Raw genomic sequence first — 11,976 nt, 5'->3', positions numbered from 1 at the left:
CAGCGGCAAGTACGGGCCGAGGATCAGAGTCAGACCCTCGGAAGGGAAAGCTCAGGTGTGGCTTGGCACCTTCGACACCGCTGAGGAGGCCGCCGGAGCGTATGACGCAGCGGCCGTCGAGATGGACGGTGCGAGTGCTGTCACCAACTTTGAGCAACCCACCACTAGTGACAGCGTCCCATTCGACGATGGCGATGCCACAGCCGAGCCGTGCAGCCAATCAGCGGCCGTTGTGAAGCTGCAGAATGCGGCGGCCAAAACCAACTTCAAGCAATCACCTAAGGCCGTACCTGCTGATTACAGCGAACAATGGCGCACGGACATCCTGATCGACTTACTGGAACTGTCGGCACTCGACATCCGCTCGGACAACATCATCCCAGATGTGCAGCAAGACGACCTCAAGGCCGACTTGACGCCGGCGAAGTGGCAGCAGGTGGACGAGTTCGTCAAGGACATGGAATGCACCAATGTAAGTTGCTAGATCTGCAGCTGCCTGTTCCTTTGTTCTTTGAATGCCTTGTGTATAGCATGTAATTTATTCCTTGATGAGGTTCAGGAAAGGGAGGCGCTGATTGAAGCGGCTGCAATTCTTCAGAAGATTTCGGTAGCTAGCTGGCATGGAGATGGTGGGAGAGCCGAACCAACATAAATGTTGATCGAAGCGTCGCCGCAAATTGATGACGACGATGAACATTCCTGACTCGTAAGATGAGACGATGATTTGGGTGGCCTGGATCCTTTTTGGCCGGGAAGAACAATGTTGGGGCAGCACTAGGCGCTGCTGCAATAGTTTCTAGTTTCTTTTGGTACTTCGTTCTTTTTTGTGCAGCATAAGAATGAGAAAACCATCCAAGGAACAATGACAGAACTAAGAGCTAATGATGGCTGAGCTCAGAGATAGGGCTGGGTGATAGATACACATTTCAGACCTCAGAGTTTTGGCTTCTAACATTCAGTTTGGATGATGGAAGAACTTCTTAATCCCCCGGCTGTTAGTTTCTACTTACATCCTCATAATTTTGTTGAACTGGTAGAAAATCTGAAAACAAAAACTAGCAATTTCAGTTACATGCTACCTATTTGGGGAGCTTGCTAGTTGCTACGGAACCATCAACCTTCACATCTGGTATAGTTATCTCAATACTTGATGCCTGGCTAGATTTCGCTTTCATGGCTGATTTTACTTTATTATAGACCTGATATATTTGCACCTTCTGTGATGATATTCATGTAATTTGCAGATTGTTTTGTGAAGAACAAGAGAAGCTCCAATCAGTGAACGAGCTCCGTCAAAATTTTGCACAAATTTCGTGAAATACAAAAATTCGGTAAGGGGCTAGAAAATATGATTTCGGTCAAAAAATTCGATCAAATTTGAATTTATTCGAAACATTACACTTCTAAAATAAAGAAATCATGTTTCTTTCCTAAAATTAGCTATAGTGCAGCGGTGGAGAGCCTGGTACATGTGTGGAAGGTGCAGGATTTGATTCCATTTGGTCTCATTTTAATATTTTTTCAGAACCTTAATTTCTGAAAATATTCAATGAAATTTGGCCCAGTACATGACTGACTTCAAATCTGGCCTTAATTTCTGAAAATATTCTATGAAATTTCTTGAAATTTGTGAATCTCTACCCGGCGTGAAAAGTATTAGAGCATCTCCAGTCGCGTCCCCCAAACCGCGCCGGATCGAGCGTTTGGGGGACGTGTTTCGTTCGTGCCGCGTTTGGGGGACGTCGCTCCCCAGCCGCGTCCCCCAAATGCCGCCCCCAATCAGAAATCCAAGTAGATGCATTCAAAAGAGATCGTTTCCGCCGATTCGTCGCGATCAGAGTAGCGGCGATCGATCAAAGTACTGGGCGCGCGATCATATTACAGACCGGTGGTGCATGCAAATTAGAAGAAGGGGAAGGGGTTGGGCGACAGCGTCGTATCCTGAGTCGACGCCGGCCCGTCGAGCACGGTGACCTCGTCGCGATCTACCTATTGCTGTGCATGGTGCGTCTGCTCCGTCGCCGACGCAGAGGCCGACGCAGGTGTAGCATTAGAAGACGCGTCAGCCTGCTCTTGCTGCGCTGCCGCTGCCGCCGATGCCGCGGCCAGGGCCGCCGCGTCCGCCGCCGCCATTTTGGCTTCGATGTCGTCGAGGATCTGGCCTTTGAAGAAGTTGTGCGCCGCTCGCGTCCGGGGAGACATTCCCTCTGTCGACGTTCTCAGCAGGGACATGTCGTCCCTGCGTTTCTTGAGCTCCAGCTTCTCCTCTTGCCTCTTGAGCAGCTCGGCCCACCTTTGGTCGGCCTTCTTGTCGCGGGAGATAAAGGTCGAGGAGACGTCGGCGAGGCATTTCGTGATCGACGCCTGCGTCTTCTCAGACGACGCAGCGTCGGCCAAGGCGGCCTTGGCAGCCTTGTTGCCAGTAGGACGCCCTGTCGAAGTTGCCAGCGGCGCGTCCAGATCAATGGCGTCCTTCCCCTTGGACAGCGACAAGCGCGTCAGCCGCCATTTCTCATTCATTTTGAGCTTGCCATAGCAATGCATGAGCACGAAAGACTTGTGACCTTCCGAGTTCTTCGCGTACAAATCCATGGCCCTATCAAACTAACCAAAGGAAGCAGAGTCATTTCATCGAACACAATGTAGGCGCTACGGATTATGGAAGAAAGGGTCGTACCAGTTGGGCGACGTCGGCGCCGCTGTCACCTCTGGTCTCTAAGTCGTGATGGTACCCATGGAAGGAGTTCACCGACGCCTGGATGATGGCCCATCGCGTCGACATTGCCTTCTGGCTCCTCTTCATTGGCACTTTCTGGTAGTCGCTGTTGATGAGCTTGCGCTCATCGAACTCGGCCTTGATCCTCGCCCAATACTTCCCGCTTTTCTGGTTGGCGCCGATGATGGAGTCATGGCTCACCGTCGCCCACGACTCGCACAGACAAAGATCTTCCAGAACCGTCCACTTCGGGCCTCGTGTGCCCGACGCCTTCTTCTTCTTCTTCTTCTTCTTCTTCGTCCTCACGCCGTCCGCGTCTACCTCCACGAGATCATCGTCACCGGCACCCTCGTCGTCCTCTTCCTCGCCGCCCTCTTCGTCCTCATCGTCGTCCTCCTCGTCGTCCTCCACCCCGTCCTCTTCCTCGTCGTCCTCCACCTCAACCCCGTCGTCCTCCTCAGCACCGGCGCCGTCGTATTCGAGCGGACCCCTGCGGCCGGTGAAAGGGTCGCCGTCCGGACCGGGTCCTGGCTCGCGCTGCCCGTACGCCGGGGAGTAGAGGTTGTTGGGGTTGAAGCCGCCGTGTGGCAGCGCATCCTGGTAGTGCGGCGACAAGTTAGGCGTCACGCACCCGGGAGTGGCGGAGGGGCCGTCGTTGTAGAAGGCGGCTTGCGACGGAGAGATCACTCCCGGAACGTACACCGGCACGGACGTACTCCATGGGCTCGCGTTGGTGGCGGCGATACACCCGGCCATTACGTGCTGGTGCTGGCGCGCCGTCTGAGCCTTCTTCTCCAGCTCCGCCGCCCTCCGTCCTTTCCGCTCCGCCGTCGATAGCTTCCGGCGTAGGCAATCTTGCTGCCATTGATCGTCGGTCCATCCTTCAGGCTTCTTCTTCGCAGCCGGCGCCTTCCGTGGCTTCGCGAACGGCGCTGTCGCCCCTTTCGTCCCATTGCCCGGCGGCTTCTTGGCCGCTTTCTTCGCCATCTTTTTAGGGGCTGTCGGCGGCGCCATGTAGAGAGGGTAGCGGCGGCGGGTGGACGGCGGGAGGGAGAAAGAAATCGGCGGGATAGAAGAAATGAATCGGCGGCGGGATATGTTTTGGGAGGCCTGTGCGCGGCGGTATAGGCGCGATTTGGCGGGAGCGGCGGAATTTGGCGGGAGTGTGAGACGAATTTTCCCTGTGCCGCTGACGGGTCGGCCCCGCGTCGGTTCGCCTCGCTTTTCGTTGTGTCCGGCGTCCCCGGAGCGTCCCCTGTGGGACGGGGACGGGCTCGGGGCGGCGGACACCGTATCGGGCCGCGCCGGACAAAAATGGGCTTTGGGGGACGCGGCTGGAACGCTTTTTTTGTCCGGCGGGACGCGACTGGAGATGCTCTTACTCCAGGAAAAAAAACCTGGCTCCAAATGGTTATGGCTACTGTTCCTTCGAGTATATAGTTATGGATCCCTCATCTTCACTGAGAAATGGTCATTGCCATGGTCGTTGCCTGGGGTTCTTTTCCCTTATTATCGTGCATGGAAGTACGTGTGTAACCGTGGCCACTCTTTGACGATGCACGCAAGTACACAAACGTTAGACTGATTTGTGCATTTCTAGTACTTCATCTTGGCTCCAGTAAGCTTGGCCCCTCTTGATCAATCCAATGTTGCTCAAGGTTTACTACTATCTTGTTTGATAGGTGTTTTGGCAAATTTCCCTTCTCAACAAACAGAAGCTTCAAAAGGTCACAAAAAACAAAACAAACAGAAGGTTCAAAAGGTCAAAAGAGTTGAATAGGTCGTGTCCCTCTTAGGTGCGATGAAATGGCACGATCTGCTCCCTTGTTCAGGCTCCAGGTAAAAACACTGGTCTAAGAGCATCTCCAGCCGCGTCCCCCAACGCAATTTGGACGCGTCGGACAAAAAACCGTTCCAGCCGTGTCCCCCAAAACCCATTTTTGTCCGGCGCGGTCCGATACGGTGCCCGGCGCCCCGAGCCCATCCCCGTCCCACAGGGGACGCTCCGGGGACGCCGGACACAACGAAAAGCGAGGCGGGGAGTGGCGGGGCCGACCCGTCAGTGGCACAATAAATGTTAACCTAACCGTCGCCTACCTCGCGACGGAAGTTAATTGGCTTTGCAGCGACGGTGCAGTTCCCGCAGCGACGGTGCAGTTCCCGCAGAGGCGCAGCGACGCGTCCCGTCGCGCCTAGCTCTGCGTGCCGGTGTTAATGCGCGCCACCGCTCCTCCACCTCCCTCCGGCCTATAAAAGGGCCGCCTCTCATCGTCCCTCTCACACACAAACCCTAGCGCCTCTCCCCGAAACCCTAGCCGCCACCATCTCAACAAGACTCGACGCTATGTCTGGTAGATGCGGAGGCCGTCCTCGCGGCCGTGGTCGTGGCTGTGGCCGCGGCAGAGCTGAACGCTCGCCGTCGCCTCCCACGCCGTCGTCTTCATCGTTGGGGATGGACGTGGAGCCGGGCGTGCTGTTCGAGTTCGTCCTCATCCTCAAGGGCGACCCGCGCGACATCCAGAGGCTGCCGGACTCCTTCGCCGAGTACGTCGCCGGCGACGACCGCCCGCGCACGATGCATCTGCGGGAGGCTTCGTGCGGCTTCTACCGGTGGATCTCGACGCGATCTACGATGCGCGCGGCAAGATGTACCTCAACATCGGCTGGGAGAAGTTCGCGCGCCACCACAACCTCGAAGCCGGCTTCATCCTCCTGTTCTCCTACTTCGGCGACAGGGACTTGAGCGTCAAGGTCTTCGACGAGACGCGCTGCCGCCGGGACTACCACAGTGACAACACCGACGAGGAGGACGACTAGTGTTGTTTCTTCGCAGCGAATACGTGCACGGAGGTTTCTGGATGTTCGCCTCATCGGTAGAACCAACAAGGGCACCATCCTCCCGCTGGATTTTCCAGTTTGGGTGACTGGGTATGCCCTCGAGTGTTCTTTCTTAGCAGCGAACACAGGAAACCTTCGATACACGGCCTAGTTAGGTTTAGTTTATTTGCAATATTTTATATTTGTGTCCACCACGGTTCCAACTATGTATTAGTTTGTGGAAACCACGTACCCAATTATGTATTAGTTTGGGGCTACCCTAGCTAGCGATCGTTTGCTCAAAGCAAATTGAGCGACCGGTTTAGGACATAACTTTTTTTCCATTTTAGGAATGTTTTGGACTGTAGTATATCCTATTTCAGGAAAGTTCTGCATGCATGTAGAAGGGAACAAATCTGATGACGTAAAGCGAGAATCTTTCTCAATTTAAAAATTCAAAACATTTTATCTCACAAACGACAACTCCGATTTAAGATCTGTTTTCACCTATGAGTCGGTCTCGTCGAGATCTTCAAAACTAGCACCCATGTTAATATGTTTCGACAAACTTTTTTTCGGGCTAAAAGTTATCAACTCTCTCTATCTTGAATAATCGACCCCTCCGTAGTTGAGTGATCAACGGTGAATATATAAAATTATCAACATGGTGCAGGCTATTGAGGGAAAGTTCTGCATGCATGCACAAAATAGACGAATCTGCTGATGTCAGCGGAATCTTTTCCAAATTTGAAAATTCAAAACGTTTTATCTCACAAACGACAACTCCAAATTAAGATCTGTTTTCACCTATGCGTCGGTCTCGACGAGATCTTCAAAACTAGCATCCATGTTGATATGTTTCGAGAAACTTTTTTTTGGCTAAAAGTTATCAACCCTCTCTATCTGAATAATCAACCCCTCAGTACTTGAGTGATCAACGGTAAATGTATAAAATTATCAACCTGGTGCAGGCTATTGAGGGAAAGTTCTGCATGCATGCACAAATAGACGAATCTGCTGATGTCAGCGAAATCTTTTCCAAATTTGTAAATTCAAAACGTTTTAACTTTCAAACGACAACTCCAAATTAAGATTCGCTTTCACCAATAAATACATCTCGATGAGATCTTCAAAACTAGCACCCATGTTGATATGTTTCGAGAAACTTTTTTTCGGGCTAAAAGTTATCAACCCTCTCTATCTGAATAATCAACCCCTCCGTACTTGAGTGATCAACGGTAAATGTATAAAATTATCAACCTGAAGGAGGCTATTGAGAAAAAGTTCTGCATGCATGCACAAAATAGACGAATCTGCTGATGTTAGCGGAATCTTTTCCAAATTTGAAAATTTAAAACGTTTTAACTTTCAAACGACAACTCCAAATTAAGATTCGCTTTCACCAATAAATCCGTCACGACGAGATCTTCAAAACTAGCACCCATGTTGATATGTTTCGAGAAACTTTTTTTCGGGCTAAAAGTTATCAATCCTCTCTGTTTGAATAATCAACCCCTCCGTACTTGAGTGATCAACGGTAAATGTATAAAATTATCGACCCCAAAGTTAATTTTATTTTAAACATTTTAGCGATTTTTTTAGTTTAGAAGCTATCAACCCGGTGTCCTGTTATTTATCAACAGTAAATATAAATAACTACCAATCCTAAAAATCTAGCTTCATTTCGAATATTTTGGTGACTCTTTTAAGTTTACAAGTTATCAACCCGGTGCTCCGTTATTTATTAATGGTAATTATAAATAACTACCAACCCTAAAAAGTATTCCATTTAGAATATTATAGCGAATATTTTTTATTTTACAAGCTATCAACCTGGTGCCTCGTTATTTATCAACTGTAAATATAAAATAAATAATAACCCTAAAAAGTATTTCATTTAGAATATTTTAGCGACTCTCTTTTAGTTTACAACCTATCAACCCGGTGGGCCGCAATTTATCAATGGTAAATATAAATAAATATCAACCCTAAAAATTTAATTTAATTTAAAATATGTAGCGACTCTTTTTTTGTTTACAAGTTATCAACCCGGTGCCTCGTTATTTATCAACGGTAAATATAAATACCTAGCAACCCTAAAAACTAAATTTCATTTAGAATTTTTTTAGCAACTTTTGTTAGCTTACAACTTAAAATAGTACTTAATTTGAGTAGCAAGTGGTAGTTCATTTGAGTTGCAAGTGGATCTTCCCACCCGTTATTTTCCCCCTTAAATACCACTGGCCCGAAAAAGGGAATTGCAAAATGACCCCATTAAATATGAATTACCGTACGAAATAACAACATAAAGGGAATTGCAAAAAAAGAGAATTGTCAAAAGGGAATTGCAAATAAAGAGAATTGAAAGTATGCGTCGTGCTGAAAAAAGAGCGAGATGCTCTGTGCATGAATGCATCAACTTGTGAGAGCTAGCCTCGTGCTGAAAAGTTGGCTCATTAAATGCAAACCCATGAGATACTTTATGCATGCATGTAATGTGAACGCTCTTGGCTATATGCAACTTGTAAGTGGGAACGTGAGCTGTTAGTGTGAATACAAAGCTTCATGTGAACATAATTAACCACTACAAGACAAAAAAGGAAATTGATTTCGCGCATGGCGCGAGCGCTGCCACGCCAAAGAAAATGATCACTCCAACGATCGATTGCCAGCGAGGGGATTTGATTAGTTTGTGGAAATTGAAATAAAAATACCAAAAAAAGTATTTTAAATGTTTGGGGGAGGCGTTTGGGGGGACGCGGTTGGGGAGCGACGTCCTCCAAACGCGGCACGAACAAAACACGTCCCCCAAACACTCAATTCGGCGCGGTTTGGGGGACGCGGCTGGAGATGCTCTAACATGTCTTTGACCGCCTATCCCAAGATTCATTCATGTAAACAGGGTCGATGACAATAAGTTTTTGAAGCAAATTTAGGAAAAGATTGTTTTTACATTGAAAGAAAACACCAAAGTATGTAATTTTCTCGATGGCTTATGTTGAAAAAGTTGGTAGTAACGAACAATCTATTTAGTTAACAACCCAAATTTTCCTCCTGGCAAAAAAATAAAAAAATCCCAAATTTCCCAAGTTATCCCAGTATCCAAAATTTTGCTTCTTAGTGTTTTATATACATTTCTGCTCTTTCAAACTAATTTCCATTTTTTCCTCTGAAGTTCACGGATTTTCATGACTTCCTTTTTTCCTTTTGAGAAGGATTTTCCTCATTTCCTATCGCTAGATTTTCCTTGATTTAAACATTTTATGTTACTTTCAACGTGTTGTGGCGAGCCTCTTACAGCCAGGTTTGCATCCGATATTACCGGCATATGGTGGAGTAAAAACCGCCCTGGTTTGATCAAGAAGTTGCTTGGTTTGCTAAGTTGTCTAGCTTTGTCCCCCGTAGGACGCTAAAACAAACAAATGTCTATGTTTTAGTCACCTGGTCAGGAAACGTCGTTTCGTCATGGTTCAACATTGTTTATTGAAGCATTTTTCCTTGCATAGCAAGACTTGTCCACTGACAAGTCCAGGTAGAGTTACTGCAACACTGTGGCTTCCATGGCAAGCATGGTGCGTGCAACGTCGTTTATCTGAAGATAGAAGCAGAGTCTCTGCCTGCTCTGGTGCTCCTTGACCTCTTTTCGTCCATTCCACAATCCAGACTTCCAGTCCAGCTCTAGTTGGTTGTAGTCGTCGGCAGGGAGTGAAACCGAGCGCCGGCATGAGTGAGATATCAGAAGTCCATGGCACGGGTCTGCGCGCCGGCGGGGGGAGGAGAAAGTCGAGGGCCGACGCCGGGACTGAGTTCCGCGGTGTGTCTAGCCGACCGGGCGGCAAGTTCGGGGCGAAGATCACCGATTCCACGGGGAAACGTCAGACATGGCTCGGCACCTTCGGCACCGCCGAGGCCGCGGCCAGAGCATACGACGACGCTGCCGTCAAGATGCATGGCGCGGCGGCCAGAACCAACTTCAGGCAGCCCGCGGCTGTTGACGACGGCTGCGTACCCTCGCTCCCGACCGAGCCGTCCGGCCACGACGGCCGAACCAAGTTCCGCGGCGTATGCCGGCAATCTACCGGCAAGTTCGGGGCGAGGATCAGCAAGGGAAGAGCTGAGACGTGGCTCGGCACTTTCGACACCGCAGACGAGGCCGCCAGAGCGTACGACGCCGCGGCCGTCAGGATGTTCGGCGCGGGGGCAATTACCAATTTCGAGCAGCCCGCCGCCATTGACGACGATGGCGTGTCATCGCTCGTACCCGAGCCGTCTGGCCAGTGCTTGCACCGTCACCCTAGGGGCGGCCAGTACATTCCGCAGGTATGCGACTGGAAGGGGAAAGCTGCGCTGTCGCTGGTCGACCTGCCGGCGGCGGAGTGGCAGCAGGTGGACGACTTGCTGAAAGACGTGGAGTCCAGACATGTAAGTTTGATGCCTCCTCTTTGCATTTTGCATTGCATGCCTTGTGTCTGTGTATAGTTGTGCTGATTAAGTTATGCCGTCTGCTCCTTCCTGAGGCTCAGGACAGGGACATGCTGATTGAAGCTGCTGCAATTCTTCGGCACATTTCGCTAGCTGGCCATGGAGATGGCGGGAAATGATGGAAGTGCCGACGTCGTTAATGATGAACATTCCTAACTCATAGGCTGATTGATATCTGAGATCTTTGTTTGGAAGAACAATGTTGGGGGGCAAACCAGGGCTCTGTTGTAATATTTTCTACTAGTAGTTGCTTTTGGTACCTGGTCCTTTTTTAGTTCAGTGTTGGGGCAACTAGCAGTATGTGGCAGCATAACCATGCGAAAAGTGCTTAGGGTTTACGAGCGTCAGTGATCTCGCTACGTGGAGTATCTCAACCGTTCGTCTACTCGATTTTGTCCATTCAGTTGCAATGTTGCATGCATACTTGCTGTATATGGACGTTTTGTTCTGTGTATATATCCAGGTAACTGTCTAGGGAAGCTGTATTTTTTTAAGGTGTTCATTTAATGTTGTGCTACAGCACGCCTTGGCAGCATGCTTCCGCCTGCAACCATTGCAGCGTACAGTCTTGTCAATCGTTCAATCCTAGACCTATTGCCTTAGCTCATAGCTGTGTCGTACACAATGCTTAGACATATGATTAAAATATTAAATATCACAAACGCGTCCCCAGCTTATAGCTTCTTTGCGAAGCCAAAGATGGTATTAGGTCCCAGCTCCATTGAGGCGTTGATTAAAATTATGAAATCAGCATTTTGAATCATAAAAAGAAATCATAAAAAGTTCTAAGAAAAATCAACTGAGTACATCTACAAATCTAATATGCATGGATTTTTTTTGTTGAAATATGTTATTCGTAATGAAAAATGATTGAATCTCCCCGGGGATGGAGCGTGTTGCAACCTCCGCCTCCAGGTCGCGCCACATGCCATCATGGGCCCACACACCAGCCCACCTCCTTCCTATCTCTTTCTTCTTCGTTCACATTTTCTGGCAGCATCGCTCCAATTCCCCATCCCACCAGCCTCTCCCTCCCACGTTCCACGCCGCCGGCCGTTTTCTCGCCGCCGGTTGGCGCGCCGTCGAGGCCTCCATCTCCGCCACCATCCCCTACTTTTTTTCCACGTGCATCCCACCACCATCGTGCCATCCCCTACTTAATCTCGCCCACTGGCGGAGCCCCTTCTCCCGTATGCGCCGCTGCCGGTGGAGGTCTCCGGCATCCCGCGTGCCGCTGCTCCCCATGATTTAGTCCCCCACAACTTCAGATCAAGGCCATCACACGGAGATGGTGGTGCTGCCCGCGCGAATGGTGGTGATGGAGTGGGAAGCGGCAGTACGAGGGGCAGGCTGGTGATGCTACGAGCTCGGGGTTGTGCCTTTGCGCCGCCGCCCTCTAGTCCTAGTTGACTGCCTTTGCGCCGTCGCGTGTGAGTCTGACTCCCTGGATGTTCCAACAATAGTGCTACTATTGGCCAACTTGTGTGCTACCAACGCTAGCCGTGCAGGTCAGACTTACACGGCTTCGCAGCACTTAGAGGCAGCAAAAAAATCAGAAAGTATATATCTATGTAGCTAGCGGAGCAAAGTCCCCAAATCAAGACCCCATACAGTAGCAACGCGCAATACCATGTGTAGCTTCCACGGCTGACAGTACAAGCCCTCGAGTGTAGCAATGCCTGTAATGTTTTTCTATTTTTTTTTGTTACCCAGTCTAATCCCGTGTATGCAGAAGATCTTAGAGCATCTCCAGTCGCGTCCTCCAAAACTATTTGGTGCGCGCCACACAAAAAAACTGTTGCAGCCGGGTTCCCTAAAGCCATTTTTGTCCGGCGTGACCCGATACGGTGTCCGGCGCCCCGAGCCCGTCCCCGTCCCACAGAGGACGCACCGGGCACGTCGGACACAACAAAAAGCGGGGCGAAGTGACGCGAGCCCGACGCGTCAGCGACTCATTCAAG

General features: G+C 49.8%; 1 long non-coding RNA gene across 1 annotated transcript; it reads left to right on the top strand.

Annotated features, from left to right (window-relative positions):
* The first annotated feature begins 256 nt into the window (after positions 1-256).
* Positions 257-1,628, top strand: LOC139832112 (uncharacterized). The gene is made up of 2 exons (XR_011746700.1): positions 257-472; positions 560-1,628. It is a non-coding gene; the product is annotated as an uncharacterized lncRNA (long non-coding RNA).
* The last annotated feature ends 10,348 nt before the right edge of the window (positions 1,629-11,976 follow it).

Source organism: Lolium perenne, chromosome 6 (genome assembly GCF_019359855.2).
Source record: "Lolium perenne isolate Kyuss_39 chromosome 6, Kyuss_2.0, whole genome shotgun sequence".
NCBI lineage: Eukaryota > Viridiplantae > Streptophyta > Magnoliopsida > Poales > Poaceae > Lolium > Lolium perenne.
Note: the sequence above shows the minus strand (reverse complement) of the source record. Positions and strands in the feature narration are given on the sequence as shown.